A 27812-nucleotide genomic window follows, 5' to 3' on the forward strand; every position below is an offset into this window, starting at 1 on the left:
TTCAGTGTTTTGCTATGGAATTTTTCCATAGCTAATTTGAAATTTTCTTGTAGTGTGAACATCTTGAACGATAGGATTTCTATAAAGCATCATACCCTTAAATGTATTATTAGAACATAGAGAATCATCAGTTTGAGTTCCTTAGAGTATCTCTAACACTTAGTATCTTCACTTTCACAATTTTCAGGAGATTTTCTTTGAGATTCACCATTTGACACCAGATTCAGAATGTAAAACTTCTGAATCATATGATATTGCTAAAACACTGGAACCCCCCTAAAAAAAAGTCATCAAGAATCTCATTTTTTTTACAATCATGAAGAACATGATGAACATCATCATGAACAACAAGAACATCAAGAATATCTTCATGAACATTTTCCATCTCTAATGTTTTTTTTTTCATTTTCCCGATATAAATGATCTTTGATAATATGAAATTGCTCTAATAAAATCGCATCATCATGTAAATAATGACCATTACATCCTCCATTATATGTACACAATGTTCAATCATATATCTTCCTATCAACATAATATTATAAAACTCAGTAGTATTCTTCATATAAGATATACCAGAAACACTCCACAGATATCCCCTCTTAACACCATAAATTCAATCTATAACCTTTAATCCTAGTGCTTTAATGGTAGATGACAACAAATCTGATTCATCCATTAAATCGTCAACAAGAAAATGGAATGCAAAGAGAGAGAGGGAGAGAGAGAGAGAGAGAGAATCGATATGAGCAAAAATCTGAGAAAAAACTTGAATATCTTCTTCTACTTCACGTCTCAAACACAAATCAAGAACACATATAGAGAAATTACTTGTAGTGAACAAAATATCTTAACAAAAACTTCGAATCAATATTAGATTTTGCTAATACAAGAGAGATTTCACTTTCACTTCAAAAAACTTACAAAACTTGAAGAACGGAGTCAGATTCGTGAACGAAATTCGTCATTATTGATTGTTCATTTTAATAATCTCTTAGATATTTAAGATTAATATCTGATACCACTTGTTATGACCCAATATGAAATGGCATATTGGGAATAGTAATCAGAATCACGAATCAAACTACAAAACACAAGTAATCTGGTCAAAGTTCTTGTATCTTATTGAATAAAAGTGAAACATATAAAGAAACTTGGGTTTTTGTATACTAATATGATAATGATGCAAATTAGGAGTTTTTGGGAAGCTTAAGCCAAACTAAGTTAAGCTAAAACTATTTATAGTGGTACAAATACAACATTGAGTAATAAACTAAGTTAGCCACTACGCATAAAATACTTCATAAAATGTCTTCAAAATAGTCTTCACAAATGCTAAACATTAATTTTGATATTTTCAACCCAACAATATTCTTTAGAGTACTGTTAGTCAGCTTTGAGGAAGGAATAGATGGAGTTATTTCATTAGTGTGCGATCCTTCATACCATGTACAAATATTTTCAAGTACTAGGGCCAACCAGTGCGGATAAGGAACATAGGTTGGGTGTTTCTTCCATTTATGGTGTCATGAATCTGGTTAAATATGAGTTCAACAATGTCGAGATGCTTGTTTTACACCATTCAGTACATGATCCTCATCTCGAGGAGATTAAGTTGGTCAAGATTCCCAATTTTATGCCCTAGGCACTTAATGATACACCAGTAAGATATTTCCATCCTCCGGAAAGACACTGATAGAGAGAAAACGTTTTCCCATCACAAGGTCCTTGAAGTGTGAGATCGTAGCCAATAAAAGGTAACACATATTTGCACTGGCCTTTAGTGGGAATCTTTGAGTACCTGGTGTAATTCGGAAGACGAAGAGCATCGCAAACCAAGTCCATTGTAGGAAGTATTTGATTATCACCGCTGTCGATGGTGCCAAGAAAGTTTGTAAGCATTTATTGTAGGTACATTGTAATAAAACTCCCACACATGTTTTACATAAAAGGAAGCATCTTGATCAGCAAGAGCATATCGCAGATGATGAACTTTTAAAAATTCAATAAAAACTTGCAAGCCCTTATTCTTGAACTTTGGGGGAATCACATTTGAGAAGGAAACATTAGTTGTGATGATGATAATGGGATTTAATGGAGGAATTTTGATGATTCATAATCGTAAACCCTTGATGGGACCGTGATATACCTTTATAATGATAATTTGAAACGATGTAGAAAGGATTTCCAAATCTGATGACATAATTTGCAATCATCCTGACAGAAAAGGGCGTTGTAATCCTCGAATCCCAAAACTAAGATTTTGTTCTTATCCAAAAAGTTACCGTTGAACAAAAGTCTTTGATGTGATGACATTGTTCAACAAAAACCTTCAACATAATTGAGAATATCATTTTGCAGCGACAATACGGTGGGATGTTTAATGTATCACTCGTTATATGGTGTAATACATGATTTCTTATAGATATGATTGTGTGATGCTCACACACTCTATGTTTATAGTACAATGGATCCTAAACATCAGATTTGTATGGCATGCCTCACACATTGTATGGGATAATAAAGAGGATCATAGACACTTGACTTAGTGCCTCACATAATCTATTTTTATAATAGAAAAGATAACTAGCATCAAGGAAAGTATTAGCTAATGTCGTATCCCCATCTTTAGTGATAATAGAAAGGTGTTATGGATATCAAGTGCAGGGCATGTCATGTCCATTATATGGTTTTAATAGATAGGTTAAGGACGCATAGGAAATGATTTTTCACTAAGGACCATACACGTATCTCTCACTCAATATAATGTGTTATGAGGGTGACAGAAGGTTATGTTAGGGATGTCAACGGGACCAAACGGGAGCGGAAATAGTTGCCCCCGCCCCCGCACCCAAAATCAGTTGCTGCCCCCACCCCCGCCTATTCCCCCGAATTCCTTGTTTACATAGCCCCCGATCCTGCCCCAAATACCTTCATCACCCCCAATCTCGCCCCTTTCTCCTGTTTTATAGGCTTAAAAATTGACCTTTTTTTGCTAAAAAAATTGTTATATTTTGGGCTAAAAAACTATTTTTCATAACTTTAAAATCTTAAAATCTAGATTTTAACAACTAAAAAGTTAAAAACCCAACATTACAAAAGGACAAATCCAAAAAACTTACAAATATAAAATACGACAAATCCAACATTACAAAAAAAAAGTACGACATGTCCAAAAATATATGAGCAATTCACTATCGTATCGTCGTATGATGTGAAGTGCAAGAAAGTCATGAAACCCTAAAATTAGATAATTTATTGTTATATTCTATATATATATATATATATATATATATATATATATATATATATATATATATATATATATATATTTTATATAAATATACATATGGGGTACCCACAGGAGTACGGGACGAAAATACCCACTCCCGCCCCTAGTCCCGAAAATAAAACGAGGTTTCATCCCACTTTCGCCCGTGCCCCGCCCCTAAATCTTCTAAAAAATTAATCCCATATGGAATCGGGGTCCCAGAGGAGCGGGGTCCTACAGAAATTTTTGACATTCCTATGTTATGCTCAATATTTTAGTAGAACATGAGACTTGATACATATGACAACATGTTCCCAGGGATAGTGATTGGCTAAAAACTGTTAATCATAAAACAAACATCCAAGCCATATAAAAATTTGTTTAATAAGGACTTGGCTATCTAATTAGTCAGAGTGGATGACTCAATGTCATCTCGGTAGATGGTCTCCACGATGAGATAATTAGAGAGATTTAGTCACATATATCATCATGCTTCTAGGGACATAAGCTAGGTACAAAGTGAAAAATAGGAAAAAATAAATCCACCATAAATTCATTTAGGTACAATTCTTCGGTGGATAAGAGAATTAATGAAATTAATGAAAGACCTAGTTGCAATCTGGATGATAGTATTCACCATAAATTCCTTAGATAAAGTTACAAAACTACTCAAACGTAAGAATGCTAATCTCAACTTAGAGCTAAAAAAATTAAAATTAAAAAAATAAATATAAACCCAGATGAAAAAGTCAAAGACAGAAAATTATAGCTTTTTAGAGGGAAATAACCCGTGTAGGTATTTTAAATCTTTGAATTGAATGTTCATAACTACACATTAAAGCGTTTCCGATTTTTGAAAAACATATACTCCAAATTTTTGTATATAAATACCAAATCACATTTGTATGCCTTCCTTGTCCCAAAATTATTTCTTATCCCAAAAAATGTGAAAGCACAAGAGATTTATCTATTTCAAGAAAACATCATTTTGATGGATTGCAAGCTTCATACAAACCATCTATGGCGAGTCGAGTTTATATATTCTTTGTAACCGTCGAGTTAATTGCTTGTAATCTTTGTAAGCCTCCAGGTATGCTCTTTACCGGGAAGATACTTGAAGGCACAAAAGATTATGAGCAAAAACACAGGAGACGAGGTTCATTACGGAGATTTAAAGAAGTTATCTATATACTGAACAGATGAACTTGTTAAAAGGAGATAGGGATAAAAGTAGAAATATTTAGGGGTAGCGTAGAGTAGTTCTCTAAAAATCATTTGTGTGACCTATTCTTTCTAAACTTGTCTCAATACGAAATGACATGCTTGGTTTGCAGCAAACTTCATCATGAGATTTGAAGGCTGTAGGGCTTTCTTTGACAATGGAGTGTTTGTTTTTTGGTCATGAATTAGGCAGAATCTTGAACCATGTGTCTTAGAGGATGAAGAATTCATGAATTTAGAATATAGGAAACTTTGTAAATACAATGTGTACTCCTTTGGTATTAAAATGAAATTTCTTTAAGATGTACCAAAAAAAGGAAAAAAAACTTATTTTTTTATTTTTGTGATTTATTTTTTTTATAAAAGGAAAAACAACCATCAAAAGAAGTCTTAAAGACACACAAAAAAATATACAAAAAAACCTTAGGACGTGGAGAGCATGCACAATTCACCAGTGAGAAACAATATCTTTTGTTCTTCTAGGGGCTTAGTAAATATATCAGCGAGTTGATTGGTAGTTGGAATATACATCAACTTAATATTCCCTTTTTGAACGTTATCCCTAATGAAGTGATGCCTTATCTCAATATGCTTTGCTTTTGAGTGTTGAACAAGATTTTAAGTAATAAGGATGGAAATGGTGTTTTCAAAATAGATGGGAGCCTTTGTAAAATTGAGTCCATAGTGCATTAGCCGGTTTTGAATCCAAAGAATTTTAGCACAAAATCCACCAACAATAGCATATTCAGCTTCAGCGGTTAAACAAGGTACTAAAGATTTTTTTCTTGCTTAACCATCAAATTATTCTATTTCCCAAAAGTTGACATTCACCTGAAGTAATCTTTCTGTCTAGTGAACAACCTACATAATCAGACTCATTATATCAAACTAAATTAAATTCATAGTCACAAGGATACTAAAACCCAAGGATGGGTATATGCTTCAGGTATCGAAATATGCGTTGGACAATGAGAAGATGTGACTCCTTTGGATTTGCTTCATACCATGCACATATGTTGGTTGCAAACATTATATGATGAGGAGTCTAGCAGTAAGATAAAGCAATGATCCGATAATTTCTCTATACAGAATTGGATTAACATAAACACCTATTGAATCAATGGATATCTTCATAGAGGGAGACATATGAGTCTTTGTTGATTTGCAATCAGTGAATGAGAATTTCTTCAACATATCAGCAATGTACTTTCTTTGACTAATGAAGATGCCTTTTGATTGCTGCTTGACTTCTATGCCTAAGAAGAATGTCAGGTCACCCATCATACTCATCTCAAAGTTTTTGGACATGATTTTAAAAAACTCTTTGCTTATGGCCTCATTGGTTGACCTAAAAATGATGTCATTGACATATACTTAAGTGAGGATAAGATTTGTTTATGATTCCTTGTTGAACAAGGTGTTGTCGATGGCACCCATCTTATAGCTATTTTGAAGAAGGTAAGCTGTCAATGTGTCATACCATGCCATGGGAGCTTGCTTTATTCCATAGACATACTTGTCTAGTCTATAAACACGATCAAGTAATTCTTCACTTTTGAAACGAGGGGGCTGCTTGAGAAAGACTTCTTTCTCGAGATTTCCATGTAAAAATACAGTTTTTACATCGATATGAAACACTTTAAGGTTCATGTAAGAAGCATAAGCAACAAAAGAGTCTAATTGCTTTAAGTGTAGCAACGTGGGAAAATGTTCCATCTTAATCTTGTAATGATGCCATCTTCGTCCATCTTGTTTCTAAACACCCAACAAGTTCTAACAACTGTTTTCCAATTGGATAAGGAACTAGGGTCCAAACATTATTCCTTTTAAATTCATGTAGCTGATCCTGCATTTCCCTAATCTAGTAAGTATCATTCAGTGCATCATCAATATTCCTGGGCTCAATTAGTGAAACAAAGTTGACAAGCATAAAAAATTTGGTTGATACTTAATGACGAGTGTGGAATCCAACTATAATATCTCCACTGACTTGATAGATTGAATGATCACAAAGACTTTGAATATTGGTGAGATCATATTTGGAGGAGCATTTAGTAGTATGAACTTTGGTCTTGGTGAGAAAGGGATCATCATCAGGATCAATAGACACTTTAGATTCATGGTTAGGAGTGGAATGATTTTCAAGATCGGGATTTGTAGTGTCTAAAGGGTTTGGATCAGGGATAGAGGATATGAATGAAATATCATATTCAGGGGATTTAGATGATGAAAAGAAAATGAGCTAAGGAAAACTAGACCTTGAATTATCAATGGAGTCTTTTGAATAAGATTCTTCATCAAACATTACATCTATGGATTCCTAAACATCATTTTTTCGTAGATTTAACACCATGAATTCCTTGGAGATTAACGATTAACCCAAGAATATCCCTTCATTATCTTTTTCTTGGAACATTGAAAGTCAGTCCTTCTGGTTCAAAATGAAACAAACACAACCAAAAATATGAAAGTAAGAAATGTCAGGCTTTCTCCGTTTAATCAACTCATATGAAGTCTTACCATGACATTTCAAAATTATGGATCGGTTCTTGGTGTAACATGTAGTATTAACGACTTTAGCCCAAAAGGATAGAGGAAGAATAGTGTTTACAACCATTATCCGACTAGCTTCAATAAGAGTTATGTTTCTTCGTTTAGCAACATTACTCTGCTGAGGAGTACGAACTGCAGAAATATTCTAAGCGATACATTTTTCATCACAAAAACCTTCCATTGTGTGATTATGAAATTCATTGCCATGATCACTTTAAATAAATTTAATACACTTTGAGATGCATCCAGAATATCATAGAAATCTTATATTTCTATATATCATCGATAAACAAATATTTATCATTATACATAACCAATGACTTAATACATATGATTTGAGTAGATATATGTATTATTTATTATTATGTATAGATGATACACTAAAAAAAGAGTATATGTAATTATGAAACCATGGACATAAAGAACGTCGAAAACCAAGATTGTATGAGAAAGTTAAAGTTATCGGTAGAAAACAAGAAAATAAACAAATAGCGCATGAACAATGATCATAAAATCAAAACTTCAAACAATTCATTAGACTAATTACCCTACGTTTTGCAAAAATGTTTCGGTATTGTATAAGATGTAAAATGAACTAGTATTTGAATAGAACTCTATCTTCTTTGCAAAAATTGGGTCTCAAACATGCATCGCGTGCCCTGAAATGGAATACCGCATAGTTGATCTCACTATTGAGTCGGGATTGATTACGTCCGTTGGATCAAATTTTCACCTACTTTAAAACAAGCCCACCTCTCATCTCTCCAAACACACTAAAATCTCTCCTAAAACCTCCCTCGTTCTCTCTCGGTTTTCCTATGTAAAATCACTGTCAGCAGCCACCACGTCGCCGTTTGCCACCGTCTGCTGCCGTCTACCTAACATGACACCCCAACCAATGGTTGTTAGCTACAACCTTGACGGTGTAACGTCCCATTTTTCAAACAAAATTTTCATTTTTAAAATAAGCATAAATCATTGTTTTTCCGAAAACCAAGTCAAAGAACATAATCATCAAAATATAATCCTCCCAAAAACATCAGAGTATTAAAAGATGCAGAATCACATAAACTGCAGGTGGATGTGTACAATCAAGGCTTCGCCTTCCCCGGATCATCTAAAGTACCTGAAATACAATAAATAAACATCTGTAAGCATGGAGCTTAGTGTGTTTTCCCCCAAAATAGCACACTCACATACACACACACAAATATATATATATATATATATATATATATATATATATATATATATATATATATATATATATATATATATAAGAACACATAACTGTATCAGGTTTATAATAACCCCAGATCCGCTCCATCAGGTCCATATCAACCCCAAGTCCATAGTGACTCCAAGCCGAAATTGGCTCTATACATACAATATAAAGTTATACCAGCAATAATCACATAGATACATGCATCTTACATACATAATTTAGTGGGCCGACAATGGTGCCTTCGACTCATGAGTATATTCATAAGACTCACCTCGTAGATAGCAGCTATGACACAACAAATCTCACACAAGAAGATTGATACGATGAAACACATATTATGTAATAAGGAATTACACACTCAGTCTACACTTTATAAACCCCAAATTGACTAAAGGCCAACCCTGGTCAAAAGTCAATGGTCAAAGTCAACTTTGACTGGCCTCCACATCATGGCCACCTATGGCACCCCATGGCCACTCCAATAGAAAACACTCAGAAATCAACCGATTCCCACACTGTGGCCACTATTGTCCATATCGTGGCAATGTCCAAACAAGATTGTCGATGAAACTCCAATCGCCACGACGTCGCAACTGGGAGCCACGCCGTGGGCATTGTAGATCAACAACATAATGGATTCAGTTGTTATGCCTTAATCCCAACAAGTCAAACGTTTAGATATGGACGCCCTCATGGTCTTGATGGTTAAAGTTTGCAATATTATCCATTAAGACACCCTATTAAGAAAAGATCTCAAATTCTAAGTTCTTAATGATATCACCAAGGCATGGGTTCAATCAATAAGCTATTCAAGTCAAATTTCAAACCAACCCCAAGTTCCAGAAGCTAACAAATGCACTAAAGGTTCTGGAGTTCACTCAAACTCTAAGAACAAGAAGATTTGGGATTGAAAGCTCATAAAATGATCTACAACTGCATCTAGAGAACTAATGATCAAGGTGGGGACCTTATACCTCCAATGAGACAAAAATGAGATGAAGATGATGGATCTAAGCTAGAACCATAATCTAAAGGAACACCAAGAGCTCCGTCTTCCTTTAACCTTCACAAAAATGGAGTTCAACCCCTCAAAGCACTAATGGAGGCTAGGGTTTGGATGGGGGGGTTCATTTCAGAGGGTGGAGGCTACCAAATGAGGAAACCCATGGATTTATTGTCCTTAAATAGGTAACCAACCCCAAGATTATGGTTTTAGGCCCAAAACGGCTGTGATGTCGTGGAAAATACACACCACGACATGGCCAATTGTGGATGCGCGTTTTCATTAAACAAGTGTCACGCTGTGACACTCCCTATGCCACGTCCTGGCCAGGCCAAATAAGCAAAAATAATTATTTTAAGTTAGAAATGAATACCTAGAAATAGGATGTTACAGTTCTCCCGCACTTGAATCAGATTTCGCCATCAAAATACTTTGCAGAAAACAAATCAGGGTAGTGCGTACGCATCTCCTCCTCGGGTAAGCAAGTCCACTTAGAGCCCTTCCGGTGTTGCCATTGCACCTTCACTAATTTAACCACCTTGTTATGCGAGGTCTTTGTCGTCATGTCGAGAATCGCTATGAATGTATCCCAGCTCCTCTGGCAGGTCCAACCGGTAGGCCACCTTGCCTACCCTAGCCATAACTTTGCAAGGGTCGATAAGGCACCCAAATTGTGCCATGCAGCGTCAACAATCCTAACTATCATAATCAAAAGCTGATACCTGACCGACCACATGCTCACTTTTCCGAGTCTCCTCCTTAATTGCCTTGACTATGAAATGCTAATCATCTCCAAGACTGGAGTCACCACTGTCATCCTCAAATATACATCCTGAATTGAAGTACTAATCGTCTTGCGACTCAGCATATCGGTCACCACGTTATCCTTACTCTGGTGGTATAAAATCTCACAGTCGTAGTCCTTCACTATATTGAGCCACCTCATCTGCCTCTCATTCAGGTTGGGTTGATCCATTAAAAATATCAAACACTTCTGGTACGTGTAAATAGTACACCGAACCCATACAAATAACGACACCAGATCTTGATGGCGAAAACTATAGCCCCCCAACTCGATACCATGTGTAGGATATCTAGTCTCATGAGGCTTCAGTTGTCTTAAAGCATAAGCAATCACATGACCCCTCTACATCTATACAACATCCAAAGCTGAAATTGATGCATCACATTATCCAAAAAAATCCTCAACTCTCTGGTAGGGTATGTACTGGCGCGTTGCAAAGCTTCCATCGAAGAGTCTCAAATTCCATGTAACATCCCTATTTTTACGGCCAAAAAAGACCGATTTGTTTATGCTTATTAATCAGAGTATCATTTTTAAGATACTTACTTTGTAGAATTTGTCCCAAAAATATGATAATGATATTATCAATACATTTCCAAGAAATGTATTTTATTTATAAAACTTGGGATGTCATCATCAATACAAGGAACATAACCATAAACGAAGAAATGCAACCTCTCTTTATATTAATAGTCTATATGTTGGGATTTGAGCATTCTAACACCCCTATGGTGTACATGCAACCCAAAATACCTTGGATCTATGTTTTCTCTATTATACATGGAAATATCAATTTCCAAGGTATTTATCCTAACTAGCATATTATGAAGTACAAGTAATATAGAAACTAGTAGAAATACATACCTCTTTGTTGGTGCTTGATTCCATGGAGCTCAAGAGCCGAGTGCCCCAAATGTGACACCTCAAATGGTTCACACAACATCAAATGCACTTGGAATAACTTAGAGAGAAATGAACACTTCATGAAATCGCCTAGCCCTCTTCGTGCATACATGGTGTCCGATTTTGCAAGAATAAGATGCTTATATAGTTTGTCACAATTAGGGTAAACCCTAATTGTCATGGCTTTCCATTTCCTTGGATCCATGGGTTCAAATACACCATAGAGCATCCATGGAGCATCCTATGGGTTTTGGCCCAACTTGATAATCTATGGAGCATTAGCCCACTATATAAGTATGGATGATTTACACAATCAACCCATATATTTAATTAGTCTTCTTTTGATCACTTAATTAATTCTAAATTAATTCTTGATCAATACTAATTAAATAATCTTATTAATATATTAGAACTTATAATATATTAATAAACCTTAAGTGTTATTTCTCTCATTTTAGTCTATCCAAATGCATGATGCCATGCAACCCAAATGGACCATGCCGGGTCGGGTCAAGTATATATAAATTATAGTTATGGACTTAGACACTAATCCAACAGTCTCCCACTTGGATAAGTCTAAAACTATTATTGCAAGTATTACTTTATAACCTGACCAGCAATCGTAGCTCTTAAAAGCTGCTGCCGAACTCTGAACAAATCAATGACGCGTCCATTAGATAAGTGATCATATATTCCTCCATTCTAGATATCATATGGACTGAGACATGGATTATAATCATTCTCTCTGTCCATTTGTTGTTTCCCGATTTCCGATTTATGACGACTGACTAATTGAACAAATCAAATTAGTCCAGGCCCGGCTGAACACTTACATTTTGTCATCACTAAATCATCGAGGGGCCCACAGATATCGCTTTTATCCCGAAGGTAAAAGGAATGGATAAACTTCGACTCATATGCTTGTACTGACTACTTGTTGAATCATACACAAAGGCACGTTTTATAACATCGAGTTACCAATGCGTTTACGTGAAATCAATGTATAACCAACTCATAGTCAACAACTCATATCTCTAGGTTTGAAGAATATAAGATATTATCATCTCATGATTCACTCGTGATAAAATCCATGAAGTGATTCAAATGAGCGTGGGTTGAATCCAATACTCAGAACTTATGAGCACTCATGAATGTTGTAGCAACCATTGCTATGTCTAATGCACATTAGTCAAATCATACAAGCCAAATTAATAACAGTCTTGATTCATATCTACTTCCAACATATGACCGGCTGTGGATGGTTTGAATAACTTAGTCATTCGGGAAGAATGACCTAGTTATTCTGGAAGTCAAAACATGCAAAGTGAAACACAAAAATAATACTAATCCTGTATGGCCCCAACACTTTGAGTGTAAATAAAAACCCTTTTATCTAAGCACCATATTGATTACTCATTATTCATGTTTCAATTAATCAACTTAATACTTAAATTGAAACAATAGTCATGCCATGCTCCAAGCATGCACACTATGTTCGTCCAAACAATAGCTATGCCATACTCCAAGTATGCACACTATGTTTACATGTGGTCCTCTCTTTGTGAAACAGATCGATTGACAATATTTCAATGATGCTCATTTCACAATCCAAATCCTTTACAATAAATGCAAGAACACCAAATTCTTGTCATTTACCGTAATCTTGTTAGATTCTAAACTTGTATGCAATGATCCTCTTGTAATGACTGTACCCAAAAGTCACAAAGACTTGGCAACAAACATTACAAAGAATTCCAATGGAGATCAATTCCATGGAAACGAAGTCTCAAATTCAAAGTACATTCCTTTGAACATCCTTCTTGCATTAAGTTCTCTAATCTTACACATATTCAAAGAACAACTTCCACCTATGGAAACAATTCCATATTCCCATCTTGACCATCACTTTTGAACAAGAGTTGCCTTTTTTCAAAATATGTCAATATGGTCCTTACTCTATACTTCCAATTGTCCATGAGTAACCAATCTTTGGTAAACCTCAAATTTTCCTCGACAATTGCCTAATCATTTCAGTCCTATCCAGTTCTAATCCCTTTTCCCCTCTTAATTCCCTAAGCATTAGGAAAATTTAGAAAGGATAACTATTATAGCTCATGTAATCGATCCTATACCCGAAGCATATTGGACATGATTTATGCTATAAAAATTTTTATTTGCCATATTCTCACAATTCGAACTATGAAGAGGTATGCCGTAATCATAATCGAAATTTTGAGAACGCAACATATACAGAATTTCCTTATGTTGAACCATTCCAACATAACATTCATATATATCATTGACTAAAGTTGATTAAAATCTCAATCTAAGCTGGTAGAATTGGAATGAAGTATAAAATCCTCTCCCTTAATTATAGGGAAACAACTTTTCAAAGCGAATTGACACTTTTGTTTTCTATAATTAACATTGCTAACTTGCAACATAACCATCATGCTCCCACTAGCACAATGATTATTATCTTACTAGCATAACACTTATGCTCCCACTAGCTTTGACATGTACTCATAAATCAGCTGGACTTCTAGAAAAACAATACTTTATTTACTTTCTTACCAAAGTTCAGATTTCTGATACGAGATGTTTTGATAAGACTTTATCAAAATCATACACCTTTCCTTAGATAGCTCACTTGTATGTCTAAACAATTATGAAGAGGGATGCCGAAATCATAATGTTTAGACCTTTTATCTTTCTCACAATTGCTATCTACTTAAAATCTACTTAGTGAAAGAGTTTCCTCACCATCATTTTCATGAATCGGAGAGAAACCTTATGACACTTAGATTTAATGGTGTAAGTATTCCTATCCATGTGAATTTGTCATAACCATAATCGCAAGACAAGGTTAGTGGCAAATCCAAACACATATGGACTGAACTTGTTCAATCTTAATTTCTTGCCACCCGGCAGCACAAGGGCCTACCATTGCTTCCAGGCTGTAATGCAAACAATTGAGAACTCATAGAACTCATAAGCATAATCAACTTTTCACTGGAATGGTCACAGAAATAAGACTATGTCAACACGATAGGTTACAAACCTTAAGTCGTGGGCTAATGATTAACAATACTCTTGATTAGTTCTTGAAACTATCTCAAGACTCCCACTGTCCTCTTGACATATAAGACTCTCTTGCCCAATATTCAAGAGATAGTGCGGATTCTTTTACAAACACTTCACACAATTGGCCTTAGTTGGTCTTTGTTTTATCCAAAACATCACAACTTACCAATTTCAAATGTACAAGAGTAAGAAAACATTTTACTCTACATTTGAGAAGTGTTTTAAACCATTCTTAAGATTATGTCACTCAAGGCTCAATCTTAGAGTATGACTCTAAGATTTTATTTTGGAATGAAGTATGATTTATCTTTTGATTTAACCATTTCCACAATTCACGATTCCTCTCCTTAGCCAACAAATGCACTAAGGTGTCCTTAGAGGATCAATTGTGATATGGTTCCATAATCACTAAGATAATCATAAAACAAGATACACAAGTACTCTCCCATCTCTTCAGATTGGAGAAACTTTTATCTTTCTACCTTATTTGATTCTTCTTATTCATTCTGCCATATATTGAAACTTTTCCAATGTTTCAGCATTACACTTAAACTTGTAAGCATAATCATATTTACTAAACTTTAGTAAATCATAACGAATAATCTTATCAACCTTTGTGGTGGACCTAACTAGCGCACAACCTAATGTACCCGATCCTTTAGTCCTTCGCTTGTCTCACATGCGAATGTGAACAAGGAATTAGTCTTAATTTACCAAAGATGAAAAAATCTCATTCATCACACAATGCAACTTGCATGATTCCAAGTTTCTATCCAACTGAAACTTGGGTGATGAGAATCTTTCCTTATTTGATAAATTATGACACTACCACAAACGAAAGAATCAAATTCATTTTCCAATATTGCTTATCAATGGAAACATATAAACAACAATTTTTCACAAATGCGTTTGTAAGGATACTTAAAATAAATAAAATCAAAATTTTTCTTTTATTTTTAAAAACTTGCAGAAAAAACTTATCCTTACAATGCAAATTCATATGAAAAATTTGTTGTTATCTATTCCTAAGCAATATTTCATAACTCTTATGTAGTGGCTCAAAATTCTGGTCATCGAACCATGCGATCAGAATCAGCACACCTTTTCTTTAAGCTTCCTTTGATTATTCAAAAACATGAAAATGTAATTACATTACATCATGTATTAATAATCTCCAAAAGAGACTTAATAGAGTTAGATAACGGACTTTACCTGAAGTAGAGTCAAACTTTTGACTTTACCATCCTTATGAGGTTTCAGGTAGATTCGGCAGCTTCGCAACCAATGCCCATTTCCTTTGGCAATAGGAACATATGGACTCTTTGGGAATGGTACATGGGACTATCTCAGACTTAACCTTTCTCTTTACCATTTGGTCAACCGAGTCGACTATGGCCGATCCCTTTCTATTGGGAAGAGAATGTTTTTCTGGATTTCCAGTGTTACCATTGTCAATGTCCATGAATTTTTGGGAAGTTGATCTTCTAATCAAATTTGCTTTACCAGTGTTCCAAATCATTGCTGATTCAGCAGCACCAAGCAAATAGATAAGATCATTAAAGGGTCATGTCGTGATCTGTCATCAGGGAGTGACTGAAGAACCAAGTCAACAGCCAGCTACCTCGAGACTTCGACACCCGACTCTCCCGGCTTGTCAATATGTGACTTAATCTCCAAGACCTAAGCACATATAGACTTTGTTTGCCAATAGGGATTGCGTGACTTAGAACTAATCAAGTCTTGAAACTTGTGGGATAGGGAGATTTATTGGAGGAGGTGGAGGAAATGAAGTATGATTTCCAGTCCCATTAGTGCTCAATAAAGGGATTAGTCTTTCACCTTGATTGCCTTTTGGGATATCATCTTCATTAGGAAGCTTGTTCCTAAAGATATGGGAAGACCATAGTTGTCTAAACTAGACATCTATAAGGGAGAAATTCAAGTTAGTTGATTTATAGTTCTTAATATAACACCTAATATGAAATATTAAGGCTAGGATCCAACAACCTATTTATAATTGGAAGAGGGATGCCGTAATCCAAATTATAAAATAGTTGAAGGTAGGTAAATGACGATTTTACCTATTTCCACCATAAAAAACGAAATATAATTAAGTTTTAATTGGATTTGAAACTCCTGGATCTTTTGAGATACATTGAACTTTCAATGGCATGTTTGAATCTCGATTGTACCCTCTCAAGTTTGTGACTAGGATGCCAAGGATCACAAACAAGGTGTGAATAACCATGCAAATTGACTTGGTACCCTTAATTTTATCACCTAATCGATGTGTCGGTTAACCACACACGCTCCACCCATCTATAATAAAGTCAAGTTACCCTTTGCCACTCTTACTAGTCTTTATTAGTGTGCCGGTTAACCACACACGCTCCACTAACGACTTGATAAGGTACAAAGTGTAATTTCATGGGTTAGCACCTATTTCACATTTTCCTAAGTAACTAAGATTGGGAATCTATAAGTGTTTAGTTACTTAGTATTTATCATTATACTTTTAATGAAGGGAGAATTATAGTCCTTTCCTACCCGTTCGGCTAACGACCCTCTACCAGTCAAGGAAGCGGTGGGTGAGAGTGGACACCCATTAAACTGCCATTTTATAGGCAGTAACCTTATACCCCCCCTTATAGACCGACTTTGTGAATGAGGCCTACTAATGGTAAGATTGACTTTATCTTATACATATCTATATAATTAAAATTATAATAATAGTATAAGGGTGTATTTTAAACATTTAAAATACTTGGTGGTTTAATCTATTAATTAAACTATACGCTTAATTTAATTAAACTTAAACCATGTCTTTATGGAATTATTAACTCTTTTAATTAAACACTTTAATTAATTTAATGAAGTCCATAAAGTTTGAATTTTAGCTTTTAAAATTCTAAGGGTTCAATTTGGAATTAAAGTATACATGAAGAGTAACTTTACAAATTCCATAACTTGAGGGCAAGTTTTGAAACTATTCAAGACTTTTCATTTCATAACTTATGAGTTTAATGGCTCATTAAAATGAAGACTCTTCATTTTTATGTAACCTCTTATTCTTTAATAACACTTTTAAAGAAGTGACTCTTAAACATCCATAACTTGAGGACAAGTTATGGAGTCATAAAACAATTTAATGAAAAAGACTCTTCATTTTTTGTGTAACCTATGACACTTTTATGAGTTTTAAGATTCATAAATATGACTTTTCATGTGACTTGAAGACAAGTTACAAAAGCATATTTTATGAACTCCTTTTAGATTAATTTGGATAAAAAACAACTAAAACACAATTTTTTTCATTAATCTATACTAACTCATAAATCAAGGAAACATAAAAAACTTTTGGTAATCCATAATTTGAGGACAAGTTATGGACTCCTTACAATTTCATTTAGATCAAGAATTATAATAACAAACAATTTGCACATAATTCCTATGATCTACCGAAACTCATAAGCATGAACATTCATAATCAATAATTTTCAAGAATTACATAAACATCTATAAACTTGAAACTTCTATTATAGCATTGAAATTGGTTTAACACAATCATTACCACATTAAAAGCAGGTTTTATAAGTCCAAAACAGTCAAAGGTAATGATTCTAGACCAATTCCAGCACCAAAACTCGAAGATATGTTGTTTGGGGGTCCAACTCGTCGAGTGCATGAACAAACTCGGCGAGTTGGATGCATTTTGTATTGGACTCGTCGAGCCCCTTAATGGACTCGTCGAGTCCCCTGTTCAGAACGCACAATACTTCGATTTTTAAGCAGTTTGCATCAAGTATAAGTGAAAACAAGCCTAGGCTCTGATACCACTGTTGGGATTTGAGCATTCTAACACCCCTATGGTGTACATGCAACCCTAAATACCTTGGATCTATGTTTTCTCTATTACACATGCAAATATCAATTTCCAAGGTATTTATCCTAACTAGCATATTATGAAGTACAAGTAATATAGAAACTAGTAGAAATACATACCTCTTTGTTGGTGCTTGATTCCATGGAGCTCAAGAGCCTAGTGCCCCAAATGTGACACCTCAAATGGTTCACACAACATCAAATGCACTTGGAATAACTTAGAGAGAAATGAACACTTCAGGAAATCGCCTAGCCCTCTTCATGCATACATGGTGTCCGATTTTGCAAGAATAAGATGCTTATATAGTTTGTCACAATTAGGGTAAACCCTAATTGTCATGGCTTTCCATTTCCTTGGATCCATGGGTTCAAATACACCATGGAGCATCCATGGAGCATCCTATGGGTTTTGGCCCAACTTGATAATCCATGGAGCATTAGCCCACTATATAAGTATGGATGATTTACACAATCAACCCATATATTTAATTAGTCTTCTTTTGATCACTTAATTAATTCTTGATCAATACTAATTAAATAATCTTATTAATATATTAGAACTTATAATATATTAATAAACCTTAAGTGTTATTTCTCTCATTTTAGTCTATCCAAATGCATGATGCCATGCAATCCAAATGGACCATGCCGGGTCGGGTCAAGTATATACCAATTATAGTTATGGACTTAGACACTAATCCAACACTATATCTCCTTTGAATCTCTCGGGAGATATCTATATCATCATATCTAATTACCTGTGATACAATCAAATAAGTGGGCCAGGTTGGGAGACCTGGTGACTACATATGCTTATAAACCAACAATAATATAACTTATCTCTTTCTATAATTCATACTAAATAGTTAAACTGATTACCCATTCTCGTTACTATCTCTCTCTCTCTCTCTCTCTCTCTCGCTCGCTCTCTATCTATATCTCTCTTTCTTTATCTCTCTCTCTCTCAATGATCCTACCCTATGGGTTACGCATTGTTAGGATAACTAAGGAAAAATAGAGTACCCAAATGAATCTACAATCCATACTCTCAGTTTGTGTGATTTTATTTACACCTTGGAAGTCTACTAGTGTTCCACTGAACTGTCTAGAATAGTCCATGGTTTCCATCAATAATCTGGTTGATGATTGATCTCTGTTGGGCATGGTTTCTTTGCCCTAACTCTGGCATGGTCTCTCACCACTATTCTATCTATTGTATGGTTTCTCACCATTATCACTTTTCTCTTATGATCTCTTGTCGTTATCTCTACTCTTATGGTCCCTAACTGTTGTCTTATTTCTCTTATCTTTTTCTATCTGTCCTACCCAATACATTATGAGTACGGTAAAATACATATATGATATTTTAGAAAAATAATTATCTCATGTAATACAGATACCAGAAACTATGATAATAAGCCCCTAAAGCATTTAGGCAAATTATATATTTGACATCTATGTGTATGTTGAAGGTAACTATACACTCACTTGACTTAGGTGAATGATTGGAAAGTAAGAGAGTACTTCACTTCAGGACTTGTTTTTTCCTTTGATATGACGTAGGTTTAATTATTCTAAGTCTTAATTTATGATCTCTTATGACTAATTAATAATCTAGATTCCTCAATAATTCCAATGTCTACTAACCTATAGTTGATAAGAGACAACCAGGTAGGATCGTATCGGAGGTAGACTCTGTTTGGTATACAATGTATACTATTTGGAAATCCCACTTTAAACATCTCACTAAATCTAGCCTAGATATCATCCATGTAAATACATCAATAAGTAATATGACGTTGGAACCAATGACAAATCATATTTATAAATTCATAACAACGACTAGGAATTTAAATATAAATTACACTAAAATAGAATAGAGTGTAATTTTAATTTAAAGATATTCCCAAGACTAAAGTTTGGAAATTCTACAGATAGTGTTCCTATTTGTTGGCTACTTCTTACCGGGGACTCCGAGGTCGCAGGGCTTCATCGATATACTAGAAACTAAGGTAAAATTTCTAAAAGTCGAAGAATATCAAGAGAGAGAGAGAGAGAGAGAGAGAGGAGTTGTAGGGATGAGGAAAATGGACAGGGGACTCAAGGATATTTATAGTGCGGATTTCACCAACATGCATTGTGCATAGGGGTACGCGCTACACACTTCATTCCACCTGGACAGATTTCCAATTCTGGCTAGAGCCACGTCACCCCCTTTTAGAAGGTATATACGCCACACATCTACGCATGAGGAATTTTCAGAATTACAAAATTGCATAAATTCTTCATACAGACTCCATTTTTAACGTACCTTATATCCATGTGTAGCTATCGACAAGATCTACAACTTTCATTTAGACTACGTAGGCTATTTTTTATTTTATTTATTTCACACATGCTTAAACTGTTAAAGTCCATGTAAAATGCATAACTTTGTCATCCGACGTTCGTTTTCTACTTTCTTTATATTGTGGAACTCCTATCAACGAGATCTTCGACTCTCGTTTAGATTATTTCGTCTAAAAATTGACCGATCTAAAATTCGAATTTTGAGTTGTATACTGCTACGTTGAATCTTATAAAAATCATAACTTCCTCTAATGAAGTCGGATTTAGACATTCTCTATATGCGCGCTCTTGGTTTAATGAGTACTATGACTTTCGTTTAGAATGCTAAGGCTAAAAAGTAATCCTTCTCCGATTCACTATTTACGATATCCGTAGATGTTTCAGGTCGAATGCAAAACTTCAACGAATCATAACTCCTTCGTTATAATTCGGGTTTAAGCGTTCCTTATGTCTCCGAAATCCTTGTCACACATACTATAACTTGGTTAAGATTATTCATCCTAAATAATCCCCTATTTTAAAATTCGTTATTATGACGTATAATAACTTATTTGCTTAGCCCGAATTTGTGGGTGTTACAATTGTGTCCCCCTTATGATGATTATGTCTCGGAATCATCAACAAAACAGGGCTTGTATAATGACTTTGCTTGTTCCCTTTCCATCCTTGGCGGTAGCAATAATCCTTGCATCTTTTGGATTGTCGACGGTGTTGCACCTACTCTTTCTTCTATGTTTGATCTCCATTGGATGCCCTGCTCCTTGTTGGATAGACTTAACCTAAATTAAGATCCTTACTTTAACTATCGTAACAGACCAGTGGGTCATGTTATAACGATTTCTCATAGTATGATGCAACGGTTAGACACTAGTCTATTTGAGTCAGACTCTAATAGAAGGATACCCTCCTTCATGTTCTAATGCGATATAATCACATTCTATCATGTAGTACTTCTAGCTACAAGCTACGTAATTGTAATCGCAATTACGATCCCTCTGTTGATCACTTCGATTATCTTTTCATTCAATCTTTTAACTAAATTCAGATGCTAAGTCGAACTTACTTTGTAGATTAGTCGGACTTAATTTGATATGACTACTAAGGTTGGAATATTTATGTTTACTACCGAAACAAAGGTAATGATGGAAATGAACAAAATGATTCAACTACTAGGGTCTTAGTAACCCTGTGACTTTCCTGATCCAAGTGTCAGTCCTGTGTTTTCCGGTAGTATAGGTCTCTACTACCTTTCACACATACTTATACTTGTTCTAGGAATCTTCTCGCAGTTCAATAAGTTATCACAAAAGGGAAAATACACAGAAAGCACATTGCATTATCTTTGAAATGGTTACAGGATTTATTTCTGATTATGCCTAATACATCATGCCACTGAACCTAATACGGATCATTCGTCTCTTTTTCTCAAGTACTCTAAACAAGCAACTCCAAACTCTCGCCATATTGTTGCCTCAACAAGTCCCATAAAATATGCCCTCCCACTTGGCTTTGGCAGGGAATTTGGCCTTGCAGTTCCTTCTTTCTTCGGTCAGTCTTTCTTGAAGTGTCCTTCTTCACCACTCTTGAAGCAAACTTCCTGTTTAGCCGTGCATTCATTAGCATAGTGACCAATTTTCCCGTATTTGTAACATGCCACTCCTTCAATGCGTTCCCTTAAGTGCTTCTTCTTGCACTTCTCACACCACTTGGCTCCACCACTACCCCCATACTTTTGGTCGTCCTGGTTGGTCTTTAAGAATCTTCTTTTCTTATCGGATCTTAAAGATCCCTCGAGTTTCCTCTTTTCTCCTACCGTATCTTTTCTAGACCTTTTTCCCATATCTGGGTCTCTACATTCCTAGCCACCTAGATGGCTATTTTCAGAGTAGTTGCTAGCTTCAGTGTTGGACTAAAGTTTTTCGGTAGTCTGCTAGCAAACTTTTTGACCTTATAAATTTTAATAGGAACTAGGTAAGGAACTAGCTTCATCTTCTCCATAGAAGTGGCAGCAAACTCGTTGACACTCATCTTACCCTTATTCAGATTCTGGAATTTATTGTTGATCTTCAAAAGGTCTTGTTTAGAGTAATATTTATTCTTTAGCTCCTTCAGAATGTGCTCCCATGACATTTCCTATGCTTCTCCATTCAGCATGGAGTCAGCTAATAACTTCCACCGGCTTAATACTCTGGTCCTCAGTTGTATGACCGCTAAGATGGTCTTCTATCGGTCGCTGCAGTCGCAACTATTAAACACCATTTCAATTTCGGAGATCCAGTCCAACACTTTTATTGGTCTTGGGCTTCCAGAAAGACATGGTGGCTTGGCACCCATGAAGTCCTTATACTTGCACCTATTCCTTTCAATTTCCTCATCAGGGTAATTCATGCTAACCCTCCAAGGTTCAACTTAGCTAATAGTTTGATAGTAATTTCCTTCCTCTGACTGTTCTATATTCAAATTAGGTTACACAACAAGCACAGTAGGTTTATCCCTATTATGTTGAAGTAGACGCCTTGTCTCTTCCATCTAATGATCTAACATCGCTTGTATCATTACCAACGTGATAGGTTGAGGTGTAGATGCTATATTTGGAGCATGCTCAATCATTTGTGGCTCAGGTTACTAGTTTCCATTAGCATTTCCTAATATGTTGTGTGTTCTCACTATGATGTTCTTATACACCAAAGCGAACGTTAGTGTATTGAGACAAGAATATAGATTGGGAAGGCTTAGACATATAATCCTCCTTATTACTCCGAAAAGTTACATGTCAGTTCTAATACCATAATTAAACGTTTAGAAACCTAAACACATAATTTTTTCTAATTCTAGGTCAGAAATAGACCTTAAAACTAACAATAACAATTCAGATAGGCAACCTAAGGCATGCTATAATACAAACCATTTAGCAAGTGCTAGTGTCAATTTAGGTGTATTACCTAACATATAATAGACACACTCCTCACAATTATCACTTAGAAATCTAAGTTTAAGTTTAGATATCCTACAAAATCCTAGTTCGCTTAAACTAATGCTCTGATACCAACTTTGACATCCACATTTTTACGGCCATAAAAAACCTATTTGTTTATGCTTATTAAATCAGAGTGTCGTTTTTAAAAGATTTATGTTGCGGAATTTCTCTTGGAAATATGATAATGATATTATCAAGACATTTCCATGAAATGTATTTTATTTATAAAACTCAGGATGTCATCATCAATATAAGGAACATAAGCATAAAAAAAGACTTACAACATCTCTTTATATTAATACTCTATATCTCCTTTGAATCTCTTGGTAGATATCTATATCATCATATATAATTACCTCTGATAGAATAAACTGAGTGGGTGAGGTTAGGAAACCTGGTGAGTACATAGGGTTTTCAACCCACAATAACATAATTTATAACTTTATATAATTCATACTAAACAATTAACCTGATTACCCATTCTCGTTACTCTCTCTTTTTCTCTCTGTCTCTATCTTTTTCTCTTTCTCTCTCCATCTCTGTTTCTCTCTCTCTCTCTCTCTATATATATATATATATATATATATATATATATATATATATATATATATATCTCAAGGATTCTACCCTAAGGGTTACGTGTTGGTAAGGTAACCAAGGAAAAACACAGTAGTTAGATGATCCATAATGCATAATCTAAATTTGTGAGATTTCATTAACATCTACAGATTGCAAGTCTGTTAGTGTTCCACTGGACTGTCTAGAATAGTCTGTGGTTGCCATCAATACTCAGCTTGATGACTGAACTGTGTTGGGCATGGTCTCCTTGCCCTAACTTTGGCATGGTCTCTCACCACTATTCTATCTATAGTATGGTTTCTCATCGTTATCTCTTTTCTCTTATGATCTCTCGCTATTATCTCTACTCTTATGGTCCCTAACCGTTGTGTTATTTCACTTATCTCTTTCTACTTGTCCTGCCCAATATATTATGAGTACGGAAAAATACATATATGATGTTTTAGAAAAATCATTATCTCATGTAGCACAAATATCAAAAACTTAGATATTAAGCACATAAAGCATTTAGGCAAATTAAATATTTGATATCCAAGTTAAAGGTAACTATGCACTCACTTGACTTAGGTGCATGATTGGAAAGTTGGACATTGCTTCACTTCAGCACTTGGCTTTTCATTTGATATTACCTAGGTTTAATTATTTCTAAGTCTTATTTTATTATCTCTTATAACTAATTAGTAGTTGAGATTCCTCAATAATTTCAATGTCTACTGATCTATAGCTGACAAGAGACAACTAGGTAGGATTATATCGGAGGTAGGGTCCATTTTGTATACAGAGTATACTATTTGGAAATCCCACTTTAAATAACTCAGTAAATCCAAACGGTCCTCTTCTCACAAACGGTCTATCCAAATGTTCCGATGCCATATTAATATATTAATATATTAGAACTTATAATATATTAGAACTTATAATACTAATTAAATAACATGATTTCATATTAATATATTAGAACTTATAATATATTAATATTTCACAAATGTCCTCTTCTCACAAACGGTCTATCCAAATGTTCCGATGCCATGCAACCCAAATGGACCATGCCGAGTCGGGTCAAGTACATACCAATTACAGTTATGGACTTAGACACTATTCCAACAGTCTCCTACTTGGATAAGTCTAAAACTATTATTGAGTATGACTTCAAAACCTAACTGGCAATCGTAGCTCTTAAAAGCCGTTGTCGAACTCTGACCTTGTCGATGAACTCTGACCTTTGTCAATGACTTGTCAATTAGATAAGGGATCATATATTCCTCCATTCTAGATATCATATGGACTGAGACATGGATTATAAATCATTCTCTCTTTCCATTTGTTGTTTTCCGATTTCCGATTCATGATGACTGACTGATTGAACAGATCAAATCAGTCCTGGCTTGGCCAAGCACTCACATGTATCATCATTAAATCATCGAGGGGCCCACAAATATTGCTTTTATCCCGAAGGTAAAAGGAATGGATAAACTTCAACTCATATGGCTTGTTCTACTACTTATTGAATCATACACAAAGGCACGTTTTATAACATCGAGTTACCAATGCGGTTTCGTGCAATCAATGTATAACCAACTCATAGTAACAACTCATTTCTCTAGGTTTGAAGAATATAAGATATTATCATCTCATGATCACTCGTGATAAAATCCGTGAAGTGATTCCAATGAGCGTGGGTTGAATCCAATACTCAGAACTTATGAGCACTCATGAGTTTTGTAGCACCACTTTGTCCAACATCTTAGACCTCTACAAGCCAACCCATGACAGTCTTGATTCATATCTACTTCCAACATATGACCGAATGTGGATGGTTTGAATAACTTAGTCATTCAGGAAGAACGACCTAGTTATTCTGGAAATCAAAACATGCAATGTGAAACACAAGAATAATCAAATCCAATATGGTCTCAGAACTTATGAATATAAATAAAACACCTTTATTTATCACCATATTGATTACCCATCATTCATTGCATACTGTTTCAAACAATCAACTTTATAATTGAATTAAAACAATAGTTGTCCAATGCTCCAAGCATGTACACTATGTTTTTTAAACACTAGTCATGCCATACACCAAGTATGCACACTATGTTTTCTATGATCTTTACTTTGTGAAATAGATCGATTGAACATAATTCCAATGATTCTCATTTCACAGTCCCAATTCCTTACCGCAAATGCAAGAATTCCAAATTCCTGCCATTTACCTAAATCTGTTAGATTCTAAACTTATATGCATTGGTCCTCTTGTAATGATTATGCACCAAGTCACAAAGACTTGTCAACATACATTACAGAGTATTCCAATGGAGACCCACTCCATGGAACCGAAGTCTCATATTCAAAGTTCATTGCTTTGAACATCCTTCATGCATTAAGTTTCCTAATCTCACACAAATTTGATGAATAACTTCCACCTATGGGAACAACTCCATATTCCCATTTTGACTATCACTTCTGAACAAGAGTTGCCTCTTTTCAGAATATGTCAATATAGTCCTTCCAAAAATTAACACCATACTTCCAATTGTCCTTGAGCAACCAATCTTTGGTAAACCTTAGATTGTCCTCGATAATTGCTTAATCATTTTAGTGATATCGAGTTCTAGACTTTTCCCCTCTCAATGCCCCAGGCATTTGGAAAATTTTAGAAAGGATGAATATTATTGCACATGCAATCGATCCTATATCCGAAGCATATGGGATATGATTCATGATGTCTCACATAAAGACTCGACCAGTCTTTTGCTATAATATTTCTATTTCTATTTGCCATGTTCTCATAATTCAGATTATGAAAAGGGATGCCGTAATCATAATCGAATTTTAGAACGCAAATAATGTACCCATATATAGAATTTCCTTATTTTGAGCCTTTCCAACACAAAATTCATATATATATATATATATATATGTATATATATATATATATATATATATATATATATATATATATATATATATATATATATCCTTGACTAAATTTGATTAAAATCTTAATCTAAGCTTTTAGACTTGAAATGAAGTATAATTTTTCTCTCCCTTAATTATAGCAAAACAACTTTTCCCAATTGAACTTTTGTTTTTCTATAATTAACATTGCTAACTTGCAACATTTACCATAATTATCATGCTCCCACTAACATGATGATTATTAGCATAACACTTATGCTCCCACTAGCTTTGACATGTACTCAGAAATCAGCTGGACTTCGAGAAATCAATACTTTATTGACTTCCTTACCAAAGTTCATATTTCTGATACAAGATGCTTTGACAAAACTTTATCAAAATCGTACACCTTTCCTTAGATAGCACACATGTGTGTCTAAACAAATTCAGAACTATGAAAATGGATGCCGTAATCATAGTCTCAATTGTTTAGACCTTTGTCATGTCTCACAAGTCCTTGTTAGTGTGCCGGTTAACCACACATGCTCCACTAACGACTTTGAGAATGCAAATATCACAATTGCTATCTAGTTAAAATCTACTTAGTGAAAGTGTTTCCTCACCATCATTTCCATGAATCAGAGAGAAACCTTATCACACTTAGATTTTATGGTGTATGTGCTCTTATCCATGTGGATTTGTCAAAACCATAATCACAAGAGAAATGACAAATCCAAACTCATATGGACTGAACTCAATCTAAATTTCTTGCCACCTGGCAGCTCAAGGGCCTGCCATTGCTTCCAAGTTGTTATGCAACCAATTGAAAACTCTAAGAACTCATATGCAAAGCCAACTTTAACTGGAAGGGGCACAGAAATAGAAGTATGTCAACATGATAGGTTATAAACCTCACGTCGTGTGCTAGTGTTAAACTACAAGTTTTTATTCTTGATTAGATATTGAAATTCTATTCAGGATCTTTAAGACTCCCACTGTCCTTTAGACATATAAGACTATCTTGCCAAATATTCAAGAGATAGTGCAGATTCTTTATCA

Source organism: Lactuca virosa, chromosome 5, assembly GCF_052849685.1.
Source record: "Lactuca virosa cultivar CGN04683 chromosome 5, Lactuca_virosa_CGN04683_v6, whole genome shotgun sequence".
Classification (NCBI taxonomy): Eukaryota; Viridiplantae; Streptophyta; class Magnoliopsida; order Asterales; family Asteraceae; genus Lactuca; species Lactuca virosa.